The sequence below is a fragment of the Scyliorhinus torazame genome, chromosome 23, assembly GCF_047496885.1.
Source record: "Scyliorhinus torazame isolate Kashiwa2021f chromosome 23, sScyTor2.1, whole genome shotgun sequence".
In the NCBI taxonomy this organism is placed as follows: Eukaryota; Metazoa; Chordata; class Chondrichthyes; order Carcharhiniformes; family Scyliorhinidae; genus Scyliorhinus; species Scyliorhinus torazame.
The window spans coordinates 38,476,333-38,490,264 of record NC_092729.1 but is presented as its reverse complement, the minus strand read 5'-3'; positions in this window follow the sequence as shown (position 1 = coordinate 38,490,264).

Below are 13,932 nucleotides of genomic sequence, written 5' to 3'. Positions count from 1 at the left end.
CTCTCTATCTCTCCCCCATTGTGTCTCTCTCTCCCCATGTTGTCTCTCTCCCCATGTTGTCTCTCTATCTCTCCCCCATTGTGTCTCTCTCTCTCCCCCATGTTGTCTCTCTATCTCTCCCCCATTGTGTCTCTCTCTCTCCCCCATGTTGTCTCTCTCTCTCCCCCATGTTGTCTCTCTCTCCCCCATTGTGTCTCTCTCTCCCCCATTGTGTCTCTCTCTCTCCCCCATGTTGTCTCTCTCTCCCCCATGTTGTCTCTCTCTCTCCCCCATGTTGTCTCTCTCTCCCCCATGTTGTCTCTCTCTCCCCCATGTTGTCTCTCTCCCCCCCATGTTGTCTCTCTCTCCCCCATGTTGTCTCTCTCTCTCCATGTTGTCTCTCTCTCCCCCCCATGTTGTCTCTCTCTCCCCCATGTTGTCTCTCTCTCCCCCATGTTGTCTCTCTCTCCCCCATGTTGTCTCTCTCTCTCTCCCCCATGTTGTCTCTCTCTCTCCCCCATGTTGTCTCTCTCTCTCTCCCCCATGTTGTCTCTCTCTCTCTCCCCCATGTTGTCTCTCTCTCTCCCCCCCATGTTGTCTCTCTCTCTCCCATGTTGTCTCTCTCTATCTCTCTCCCATGTTGTCTCTCTTATCTCTCCCCCATGTTGTCTCTCTCTATCTCTCCCCCATGTTGTCTCTCTCTCTCCCCCATGTTGTCTCTCTCTCCCCCATGTTGTCTCTCTCTATCTCTCCCCCATGTTGTCTCTCTCTCTCCCCCATGTTGTCTCTCTCTCCCCCATGTTGTCTCTCTCTATCTCTCCCCCATGTTGTCTCTCTCTCCACCATGTTGTCTCTCTCTCCCCCATGTTGTCTCTCTCTACCCCATGTTGTCTCTCTCTCTCCCCCATGTTGTCTCTCTCTCTCCCCCATGTTGTCTCTCTCTACCCCATGTTGTCTCTCTCTCTCCCCCATGTTGTCTCTCTCTCCCCCATGTTGTCTCTCTCTCCCCCATGTTGTCTCTCTCCCCCATGTTGTCTCTCTCTATCTCTCCCCCATTGTGTCTCTCTCTCTCCCCCATGTTGTCTCTCTTTCCCCCATGTTGTCTCTCTCCCCCATGTTGTCTCTCTCTCTCCCCCATGTTGTCTCTCTCTCCCCCATGTTGTCTCTCTCTCCCCCATGTTGTCTCTCTCTCTCTCCCATGTTGTCTCTCTCTCCCCCATGTTGTCTCTCTCTATCTCTCCCCCATTGTGTCTCTCTCTCCCCATGTTGTCTCTCTCCCCATGTTGTCTCTCTCCCCATGTTGTCTCTCTATCTCTCCCCCATTGTGTCTCTCTCTCTCTCCCCCATGTTGTCTCTCTATCTCTCCCCCATTGTGTCTCTCACTCTCCCCCATGTTGTCTCTCTCTCTCCCCCATGTTGTCTCTCTCTCCCCCATTGTGTCTCTCTCTCCCCATGTTGTCTCTCTCTCTCCCCCATTGTGTCTCTCTCTCTCCCCCATGTTGTCTCTCTCTCCCCTCCATGTTGTCTCTCTCTCCCCAATGTTGTCTCTCTCTCTCCCCCATGTTGTCTCTCTCTCCCCCATGTTGTCTCTCTCCCCCCCATGTTGTCTCTCTCTCCCCCCCATGTTGTCTCTCTCTCCCCCCCATGTTGTCTCTCTCCCCCATGTTGTCTCTCTCTCCCCCATGTTGTCTCTCTCTCTCCCCATGTTGTCTCTCTCTCCCCCATGTTGTCTCTCTCTCTCTCCCCCATGTTGTCTCTCTCTCCCCCCCCCCATGTTGTCTCTCTCTCTCACCCATGTTGTCTCTCTCTCTCCCCCATGTTGTCTATCTCTCCCCCATGGTGTCTCTCTCTCTCCCCATGTTGTCTCTCTCTCTCTCCCCCATGTTGTCTCTCTCTCTCTCCCCCATGTTGTCTATCTCTCCCCCATGTTGTCTCTCTCTCTCTCCCCCATGTTGTCTCTCTCTCCCCCATTGTGTCTCTCTCTCTCCCCCATGTTGTCTCTCTCTCCCCCATGTTGTCTCTCTCTATCTCTCCCCCATGTTGTCTCTCTCCCCCATGTTGTCCCTCTCTCTCTCCCCATGTTGTCTCTCTCTCCCCCATGTTGTCTCTCTCTCTCCCCCATGTTGTCTCTCTCTCTCCCCCATGTTGTCTCTCTCCCCCATGTTGTCTCTCTCTCCCCCATTGTGTCTCTCTCTCTCCCCCATGTTGTCTCTCTCTCTCCCCCATGTTGTCTCTCTCTCTCCCCCATGTTGTCTCTCTCCCCCATGTTGTCTCTCTCTCCCCCATTGTGTCTCTCTCTCTCCCCCATGTTGTCTCTATCTCTCCCCCATGTTGTCTCTCTCCCCCATGTTGTCTATCTCTCTCCCCCATGTTGTCTCTCTCTCCCCCATGTTGTCTCTCTCTCCCCCATGTTGTCTCTCTCTCCCCCATGTTGTCTCTCTCTCCCCCATGTTGTCTCTCTCTCTCCCCCATGTTGTCTCTCTCTCCACCATGTTGGCTCTCTCTCCCCCATGTTGTCTCTCTCTCTCCCCCATGTTGTCTCTCTCTCCCCCATGTTGTCTCTCTCCCCCATGTTGTCTCTCTCTCCCCCATGTTGTCTCTCTCTCTCCCCCATGTTGTCTCTCTCTCTCCCCCATGTTGTCTCTCTCCCCCATGTTGTCTCTTTGTCCGCCATGTTGTCTCTTTGTCCGCCAAGTTGTCTCTCTCTCTCCCCCATGTTGTCTCTCTCTCTCCCCCATGTTGTCTCTCTCTCTCCCCCATGTTGTCTCTCTCTCCCCCATGTTGTCTCTATCCCCCATGTTGTCTCTCTCTCTCCCCCATGTTGTCTCTCTCTCCCCCATGTTGTCTCTCTCTCTCCCCCATGTTGTCTCTCTCTCTCCCCCATGTTGTCTCTCTCTCTCCCCCATGTTGTCTCTCTCTCCCCCATGTTGTCTCTCTCTATCTCTCTCCATGTTGTCTCTCTCTATCTCTCTCCATGTTGTCTCTCTCTCTCCCCCATGTTGTCTCTCTATCCCCCATGTTGTCTCTTTGTCCGCCATGTTGTCTCTCTCTCCCCCATGTTGTCTCTCTCTCTCCCCCATGTTGTCTCTCTCCCCCATGTTGTCTCTCTCTCCCCCATGTTGTCTCTCTCTCCCCCATGTTGTCTCTCTCTCCCCCATGTTGTCTCTCTCTCCCCCATGTTGTCTCTCTCTCTCCCCCATGTTGTCTCTATCTCCCCCATGTTGTCTCTGTCCCCCATTTTGTCTCTCTCTCTCCCCCATGTTGTCTCTCTCTCCCCCATGTTGTCTCTCTCTCCCCCATGTTGTCTCTCTCTCTCTCCCCCATGTTGTCTCTCTCTCTCCCCCATGTTGTCTCTCTCTCTCTCCCCCATGTTGTCTCTCTCTCTCTCCCCCATGTTGTCTCTCTCTCTCCCATGTTGTCTCTCTCTATCTCTCTCCCATGTTGTCTCTCTCTATCTCTCCCCCATGTTGTCTCTCTCTATCTCTCCCCCATGTTGTCTCTCTCTCTCCCCCATGTTGTCTCTCTCTCCCCCATGTTGTCTCTCTCTATCTCTCCCCCATGTTGTCTCTCTCTCTCCCCCATGTTGTCTCTCTCTCCCCCATGTTGTCTCTCTCTATCTCTCCCCCATGTTGTCTCTCTCTCCACCATGTTGTCTCTCTCTCCCCCATGTTGTCTCTCTCTACCCCATGTTGTCTCTCTCTCTTCCCCATGTTGTCTCTCTCTCTCCCCCATGTTGTCTCTCTCTACCCCATGTTGTCTCTCTCTCTCCCCCATGTTGTCTCTCTCTCTCCCATTGTGTGTCTCACTCTCTCTGGATATTTTACTCTCTCTCTCTCTCTGGATATTTTACTCTCTCTCTCTCTGGATATTTTACTCTCTCTCTCTCTCTCTCTGGATATTTTACTCTCTCTCTCTGGATATTTTACTCTCTCTCTCTCTCTCTGGATATTTTACTCTCTCTCTCTGGATATTTTACTCTCTCTCTCTGGATATTTTACTCTCTCTCTCTCTGGATATTTTACTCTCTCTCTCTCTCTGGATATTTTACTCTCTCTCTCTGGATATTTTACTCTCTCTCTCTGGATATTTTACTCTCTCTCTCTGGATATTTTACTCTCTCGCTCTCTGGATATTTTACTCTCTCTCTCTGGATATTTTACTCTCTCTCTCTGGATATTTTACTCTCTCTCTCTCTCTGGATATTTTACTCTCTCTCTCTCTCTGGATATTTTACTCTCTCTCTCTCTGGATATTTTACTCTCTCTCTCTGGATATTTTACTCTCTCTCTCTATGGGTATTTTACTCTCTCTCTCTCTGGATATTTTACTCTCTCTCTCTCTGGATATTTTACTCTCTCTCTCTCTGGATATTTTACTCTCTCTCTCTGGATATTTTACTCTCTCTCTCTGGATATTTTACTCTCTCTCTCTCTGGATATTTTACTCTCTCTCTCTCTGGATATTTTACTCTCTCTCTCTGGATATTTTACTCTCTCTCTCTGGATATTTTACTCTCTCTCTCTCTGGATATTTTACTCTCTCTCTCTCTGGATATTTTACTCTCTCTCTCTCTGGATATTTTACTCTCTCTCTCTCTGGATATTTTACTCTCTCTGGATATTTTACTCTCTCTCTCTGGATATTTTACTCTCTCTCTCTCTCTGGATATTTTACTCTCTCTCTCTCTCTGGATATTTTACTCTCTCTCTCTCTGGATATTTTACTCTCTCTCTCTGGATATTTTACTCACTCTCTCTGGATATTTTACTCTCTCTCTCTCTCTGGATATTTTACTCTCTCTCTCTCTCTCTGGATATTTTACTCACTCTCTCTGGATATTTTACTCTCTCTCTCTCTCTGGATATTTTACTCTCTCTCTCTCTCTGGATATTTTACTCTCTCTCTGGATATTTTACTCTCTCTCTCTCTGGATATTTTACTCTCTCTCTCTCTGGGTATTTTACTCTCTCTCTCTCTCTCTGGATATTTTACTCTCTCTCTCTGGATATTTTACTCTCTCTCTCTGGATATTTTACTCTCTCTCTCTCTGGATATTTTACTCTCTCTCTCTCTGGATATTTTACTCTCTCTCTCTCTCTGGATATTTTACTCTCTCTCTCTCTCTGGATATTTTACTCTCTCTCTCTCTCTGGATATTTTACTCTCTCTCTCTCTGGATATTTTACTCTCTCTCTCTGGATATTTTACTCTCTCTCTCTGGATATTTTACTCTCTCTCTCTGGATATTTTACTCTCTCTCTCTGGATATTTTACTCTCTCTCTCTCTCTGGATATTTTACTCTCTCTCTCTGGTTATTTTACTCTCTCTCTCTGGATATTTTACTCTCTCTCTCTGGATAATTTACTCTCTCTCTCTCTGGTTATTTTACTCTCTCTCTCTGGATATTTTACTCTCTCTCTCTGGATATTTTACTCTCTCTCTCTCTGGATATTTTACTCTCTCTCTCTCTCTGGATATTTTACTCTCTCTCTCTCTCTGGATATTTTACTCTCTCTCTCTCTCTGGATATTTTACTCTCTCTCTCTCTGGATATTTTACTCTCTCTCTCTCTGGATATTTTACTCTCTCTCTCTCTCTGGATATTTTACTCTCTCTCTCTCTCTGGATATTTTACTCTCTCTCTCTCTCTGGATATTTTACTCTCTCTCTCTCTGGATATTTTACTCTCTCTCTCTGGATATTTTACTCTCTCTCTCTGGATATTTTACTCTCTCTCTCTGGATATTTTACTCTCTCTCTCTCTGGATATTTTACTCTCTCTCTCTCTCTGGATATTTTACTCTCTCTCTCTGGATATTTTACTCTCTCTCTCTGGATATTTTACTCTCTCTCTCTCTGGATATTTTACTCTCTCTCTCTCTGGATATTTTACTCTCTCTCTCTGGATATTTTACTCTCTCTCTCTCTCTGGATATTTTACTCTTCTCTCTCTCTGGATATTTTACTCTCTCTCTCTCTGGATATTTTACTCTCTCTCTCTGGATATTTTACGCTCTCTCTCTCTGGATATTTTACTCTCTCTCTCTGGATATTTTACTCTCTCTCTCTCTCTGGATATTTTACTCTCTCTCTCTGGATATTTTACTCTCTCTCTCTCTGGATATTTTACTCTCTCTCTCTCTGGATATTTTACTCTCTCTCTCTCTGGATATTTTACTCTCTCTCTCTGGATATTTTACTCTCTCTCTCTCTGGATATTTTACTCTCTCTCTCTGGATATTTTACTCTCTCTCTCTCTCTGGATATTTTACTCTCTCTCTCTCTCTGGATATTTTACTCTCTCTCTCTCTGGATATTTTACTCTCTCTCTCTGGATATTTTACTCTCTCTCTCTGGATATTTTACTCTCTCTCTCTGGATATTTTACTCTCTCTCTCTCTGGATATTTTACTCTCTCTCTCTGGATATTTTACTCTCTCTCTCTGGATATTTTACTCTCTCTCTCTCTCTGGATATTTTACTCTCTCTCTCTGGATATTTTACTCTCTCTCTCTCTCTGGATATTTTACTCTCTCTCTCTCTCTGGATATTTTACTCTCTCTCTCTCTGGATATTTTAGTCTCTCTCTCTGGATATTTTACTCTCTCTCTCTGGATATTTTACTCTATCTCTCTCTGGATATTTTACTCTCTCTCTCTCTCTGGATATTTTACTCTCTCTCTCTGGATATTTTACTCTCTCTCTCTGGATATTTTACTCTCTCTCTGGATATTTTACTCTCTCTCTCTCTGGATATTTTACTCTCTCTCTCTCTGGATATTTTACTCTCTCTCTCTCTGGATATTTTACTCTCTCTGTCTCTGGATATTTTACTCTCTCTCTCTCTCTCTGGATATTTTACTCTCTCCCTCTGGATATTTTACTCTCTCTCTCTCTCTGGATATTTTACTCTCTCTCTCTGGATATTTTACTCTCTCTCTCTGGATATTGTACTCTCTCTCTCTCTCTGGATATTTTACTCTCTCTCTCTCTGGATATTTTACTCTCTCTCTCTCTGGATATTTTACTCTCTCTCTCTGGATATTTTACTCTCTCTCTCTCTGGATATTTTACTCTCTCTCTCTGGATATTTTACTCTCTCTCTCTCTCTGGATATTTTACTCTCTCTCTCTGGATATTTTACTCTCTCTCTCTCTGGATATTTTACTCTCTCTCTCTCTGGATATTTTACTCTCTCTCTCTCTCTCTGGATATTTTACTCTCTCTCTCTCTCTGGATATTTTACTCTCTCTCTCTGGATATTTTACTCTCTCTCTCTGGATATTTTACTCTCTCTCTCTCTCTGGATATTTTACTCTCTCTCTCTGGATATTTTACTCTCTCTCTCTGGATATTTTACTCTCTCTCTCTCTCTGGATATTTTACTCTCTCTCTCTGGATATTTTACTCTCTCTCTCTCTCTGGATATTTTACTCTCTCTCTCTCTCTGGATATTTTACTCTCTCTCTCTCTCTGGATATTTTACTCTCTCTCTCTGGATATTTTACTCTCTCTCTCTGGATATTTTACTCTCTCTCTCTCTCTGGATATTTTACTCTCTCTCTCTCTCTGGATATTTTACTCTCTCTCTCTGGATATTTTACTCTCTCTCTCTGGATATTTTACTCTCTCTCTCTGGATATTTTACTCTCTCTCTCTCTCTCTGGATATTTTACTCTCTCTCTCTGGATATTTTACTCTCTCTCTCTCTCTGGATATTTTACTCTCTCTCTCTCTCTGGATATTTTACTCTCTCTCTCTCTCTGGATATTTTACTCTCTCTCTCTCTCTGGATATTTTACTCTCTCTCTCTGGATATTTTACTCTCTCTCTCTGGATATTTTACTCTCTCTCTCTCTGGATATTTTACTCTCTCTCTCTCTCTGGATATTTTACTCTCTCTCTCTGGATATTTTACTCTCTCTGGATATTTTACTCTCTCTCTCTCTCTGGATATTTTACTCTCTCTCTCTGGATATTTTACTCTCTCTCTCTCTGGATATTTTACTCTCTCTCTCTCTCTGGATATTTTACTCTCTCTCTCTGGATATTTTACTCTCTCTCTCTGGATATTTTACTCTCTCTCTCTCTCTGGATATTTTACTCTCTCTCTCTGGATATTTTACTCTCTCTCTCTCTCTGGATATTTTACTCTCTCTCTGGATATTTTACTCTCTCTCTCTCTGGATATTTTACTCTCTCTCTCTCTGGATATTTTACTCTCTCTCTCTCTGGATATTTTACTCTCTCTCTCTCTGGATATTTTACTCTCTCTCTCTCTCTGGATATTTTACTCTCTCTCTCTCTCTGGATATTTTACTCTCTCTCTCTGGATATTTTACTCTCTCTCAGGATATTTTACTCTCTCTCTCTCTGGATATTTTACTCTCTCTCTCTGGATATTTTACTCTCTCTCTCTCTCTGGATATTTTACTCTCTCTCTCTGGATATTTTACTCTCTCTCTCTCTGGATATTTTACTCTCTCTCTCTGGATATTTTACTCTCTCTCTCTCTGGATATTTTACTCTCTCTCTCTCTGGATATTTTACTCTCTCTCTCTCTGGATATTTTACTCTCTCTCTCTCTGGATATTTTACTCTCTCTCTCTGGATATTTTACTCTCTCTCTCTCTGGATATTTTACTCTCTCTCTCTGGATATTTTACTCTCTCTCTCTGGATATTTTACTCTCTCTCTCTGGATATTTTACTCTCTCTCTCTGGATATTTTACTCTCTCTCTCTGGATATTTTACTCTCTCTCTCTCTGGATATTTTACTCTCTCTCTCTGGATATTTTACTCTCTCTCTCTCTGGATATTTTACTCTCTCTCTCTCTGGATATTTTACTCTCTCTCTCTGGATATTTTACTCTCTCTCTCTCTGGATATTTTACTCTCTCTCTCTCTGGATATTTTACTCTCTCTCTCTCTGGATATTTTACTCTCTCTCTCTCTGGATATTTTACTCTCTCTCTCTGGATATTTTACTCTCTCTCTCTCTCTGGATATTTTACTCTCTCTCTCTCTGGATATTTTACTCTCTCTCTCTCTGGATATTTTACTCTCTCTCTCTCTGGATATTTTACTCTCTCTCTCTCTGGATATTTTACTCTCTCTCTCTGGATATTTTACTCTCTCTCTCTCTGGATATTTTACTCTCTCTCTCTGGATATTTTACTCTCTCTCTCTCTGGATATTTTACTCTCTCTCTCTCTGGATATTTTACTCTCTCTCTCTGGATATTTTACTCTCTCTCTCTCTCTGGATATTTTACTCTCTCTCTCTGGATATTTTACTCTCTCTCTCTGGATATTTTACTCTCTCTCTCTCTGGATATTTTACTCTCTCTCTCTCTCTGGATATTTTACTCTCTCTCTCTCTGGATATTTTACTCTCTCTCTCTCTGGATATTTTACTCTCTCTCTCTCTGGATATTTTACTCTCTCTCTCTCTGGATATTTTACTCTCTCTCTCTCTGGATATTTTACTCTCTCTCTCTCTGGATATTTTACTCTCTCTCTCTCTCTGGATATTTTACTCTCTCTCTCTCTGGATATTTTACTCTCTCTCTCTCTCTGGATATTTTACTCTCTCTCTCTCTCTGGATATTTTACTCTCTCTCTCTCTGGATATTTTACTCTCTCTCTCTCTCTCTGGATATTTTACTCTCTCTCTCTCTCTGGATATTTTACTCTCTCTCTCTCTGGATATTTTACTCTCTCTCTCTGGATATTTTACTCTCTCTCTCTCTCTGGATATTTTACTCTCTCTCTCTCTCTGGATATTTTACTCTCTCTCTCTCTGGATATTTTACTCTCTCTCTCTCTGGATATTTTACTCTCTCTCTCTGGATATTTTACTCTCTCTCTCTGGATATTTTACTCTCTCTCTCTCTGGATATTTTACTCTCTCTCTCTCTGGATATTTTACTCTCTCTCTCTCTGGATATTTTACTCTCTCTCTCTCTGGATATTTTACTCTCTCTCTCTCTGGATATTTTACTCTCTCTCTCTCTGGATATTTTACTCTCTCTCTCTGGATATTTTACTCTCTCTCTCTGGATATTTTACTCTCTCTCTCTCTGGATATTTTACTCTCTCTCTCTCTGGATATTTTACTCTCTCTCTCACTGGATATTTTACTCTCTCTCTCTCTGGATATTTTACTCTCTCTCTCTGGATATTTTACTCTCTCTCTCTCTGGATATTTTACTCTCTCTCTCTCTGGATATTTTACTCTCTCTCTCTGGATATTTTACTCTCTCTCTCTCTGGATATTTTACTCTCTCTCTCTGGATATTTTACTCTCTCTCTCTCTGGATATTTTACTCTCTCTCTCTCTGGATATTTTACTCTCTCTCTCTGGATATTTTACTCTCTCTCTCTCTGGATATTTTACTCTCTCTCTCTCTGGATATTTTACTCTCTCTCTCTCTGGATATTTTACTCTCTCTCTCTCTGGATATTTTACTCTCTCTCTCTGGATATTTTACTCTCTCTCTCTGGATATTTTACTCTCTCTCTCTGGATATTTTACTCTCTCTCTCTCTGGATATTTTACTCTCTCTCTCTGGATATTTTACTCTCTCTCTCTCTGGATATTTTACTCTCTCTCTCTCTGGATATTTTACTCTCTCTCTCTCTGGATATTTTACTCTCTCTCTCTCTGGATATTTTACTCTCTCTCTCTCTGGATATTTTACTCTCTCTCTCTGGATATTTTACTCTCTCTCTCTCTGGATATTTTACTCTCTCTCTCTCTGGATATTTTACTCTCTCTCTCTCTGGATATTTTACTCTCTCTCTCTCTGGATATTTTACTCTCTCTCTCTCTGGATATTTTACTCTCTCTCTCTCTCTGGATATTTTACTCTCTCTCTCTCTGGATATTTTACTCTCTCTCTCTGGATATTTTACTCTCTCTCTCTCTGGATATTTTACTCTCTCTCTCTCTCTGGATATTTTACTCTCTCTCTCTCTGGATATTTTACTCTCTCTCTCTGGATATTTTACTCTCTCTCTCTGGATATTTTACTCTCTCTCTCTGGATATTTTACTCTCTCTCTCTCTGGATATTTTACTCTCTCTCTCTGGATATTTTACTCTCTCTCTCTCTGGATATTTTACTCTCTCTCTCTGGATATTTTACTCTCTCTCTCTCTGGATATTTTACTCTCTCTCTCTCTCTGGATATTTTACTCTCTCTCTCTCTCTGGATATTTTACTCTCTCTCTCTGGATATTTTACTCTCTCTCTCTCTGGATATTTTACTCTCTCTCTCTCTCTGGATATTTTACTCTCTCTCTCTGGATATTTTATTCTCTCTCTCTCTGGATATTTTACTCTCTCTCTCTGGATATTTTACTCTCTCTCTCTGGATATTTTACTCTCTCTCTCTCTGGATATTTTACTCTCTCTCTCTGGATATTTTACTCTCTCTCTCTCTGGATATTTTACTCTCTCTCTCTGGATATTTTACTCTCTCTCTCTGGATATTTTACTCTCTCTCTCTCTCTGGATATTTTACTCTCTCTCTCTCTCTGGATATTTTACTCTCTCTCTCTGGATATTTTACTCTCTCTCTCTCTGGATATTTTACTCTCTCTCTCTCTGGATATTTTACTCTCTCTCTCTCTCTGGATATTTTACTCTCTCTCTCTGGATATTTTACTCTCTCTCTCTGGATATTTTACTCTCTCTCTCTCTCTGGATATTTTACTCTCTCTCTCTCTGGATATTTTACTCTCTCTCTCTGGATATTTTACTCTCTCTCTGGATATTTTACTCTCTCTCTCTCTGGATATTTTACTCTCTCTCTCTCTGGATATTTTACTCTCTCTCTTCTCTCTGGATATTTTACTCTCTCTCTCTCTGGATATTTTACTCTCTCTCTCTGGATATTTTACTCTCTCTCTCTCTCTGGATATTTTACTCTCTCTCTCTCTGGATATTTTACTCTCTCTCTCTCTGGATATTTTTACTCTCTCTCTCTGGATATTTTACTCTCTCTCTCTCTGGATATTTTACTCTCTCTCTCTCTCTGGATATTTTACTCTCTCTCTCTCTCTGGATATTTTACTCTCTCTCTCTCTGGATATTTTACTCTCTCTCTCTCTGGATATTTTACTCTCTCTCTCTCTGGATATTTTACTCTCTCTCTCTCTGGATATTTTACTCTCTCTCTCTCTGGATATTTTACTCTCTCTCTCTCTGGATATTTTACTCTCTCTCTCTCTGGATATTTTACTCTCTCTCTCTCTGGATATTTTACTCTCTCTCTCTGGATATTTTACTCTCTCTCTCTGGATATTTTACTCTCTCTCTCTGGATATTTTACTCTCTCTCTCTGGATATTTTACTCTCTCTCTCTCTCTGGATATTTTACTCTCTCTCTCTCTGGATATTTTACTCTCTCTCTCTCTGGATATTTTACTCTCTCTCTGGATATTTTACTCTCTCTCTCTCTCTGGATATTTTACTCTCTCTCTCTCTGGATATTTTACTCTCTCTCTCTCTGGATATTTTACTCTCTCTCTCTGGATATTTTACTCTCTCTCTCTGGATATTTTACTCTCTCTCTCTCTCTGGATATTTTACTCTCTCTCTCTCTGGATATTTTACTCTCTCTCTCTCTGGATATTTTACTCTCTCTCTCTGGATATTTTACTCTCTCTCTCTCTGGATATTTTACTCTCTCTCTCTCTGGATATTTTACTCTCTCTCTCTCTGGATATTTTACTCTCTCTCTCTGGATATTTTACTCTCTCTCTCTCTGGATATTTTACTCTCTCTCTCTCTGGATATTTTACTCTCTCTCTCTGATATTTTACTCTCTCTCTCTCTGGATATTTTACTCTCTCTCTCTGGATATTTTACTCTCTCTCTCTCTGGATATTTTACTCTCTCTCTCTGGATATTTTACTCTCTCTCTCTCTGGATATTTTACTCTCTCTCTCTGGATATTTTACTCTCTCTCTCTCTGGATATTTTACTCTCTCTCTCTGGATATTTTACTCTCTCTCTCTGGATATTTTACTCTCTCTCTCTGGATATTTTACTCTCTCTCTCTCTGGATATTTTACTCTCTCTCTCTCTGGATATTTTACTCTCTCTCTCTCTGGATATTTTACTCTCTCTCTGGATATTTTACTCTCTCTCTCTGGATATTTTACTCTCTCTCTCTGGATATTTTACTCTCTCTCTCTCTGGATATTTTACTCTCTCTCTCTCTGGATATTTTACTCTCTCTCTCTGGATATTTTACTCTCTCTCTCTCTGGATATTTTACTCTCTCTCTCTCTGGATATTTTACTCTCTCTCTCTCTGGATATTTTACTCTCTCTCTCTCTGGATATTTTACTCTCTCTCTCTGGATATTTTACTCTCTCTCTCTCTGGATATTTTACTCTCTCTCTCTCTGGATATTTTACTCTCTCTCTCTCTGGATATTTTACTCTCTCTCTCTGGATATTTTACTCTCTCTCTCTGGATATTTTACTCTCTCTCTCTCTGGATATTTTACTCTCTCTCTCTCTGGATATTTTACTCTCTCTCTCTCTGGATATTTTACTCTCTCTCTCTGGATATTTTACTCTCTCTCTCTCTCTGGATATTTTACTCTCTCTCTCTCTGGATATTTTACTCTCTCTCTCTCTGGATATTTTACTCTCTCTCTCTCTGGATATTTTACTCTCTCTCTCTGGATATTTTACTCTCTCTCTCTGGATATTTTACTCTCTCTCTGGATATTTTACTCTCTCTCTCTCTCTGGATATTTTACTCTCTCTCTCTGGATATTTTACTCTCTCTCTCTCTGGATATTTTACTCTCTCTCTCTCTCTGGATATTTACTCTCTCTCTCTGGATATTTTACTCTCTCTCTCTCTCTGGATATTTTACTCTCTCTCTCTGGATATTTTACTCTCTCTCTCTCTGGATATTTTACTCTCTCTC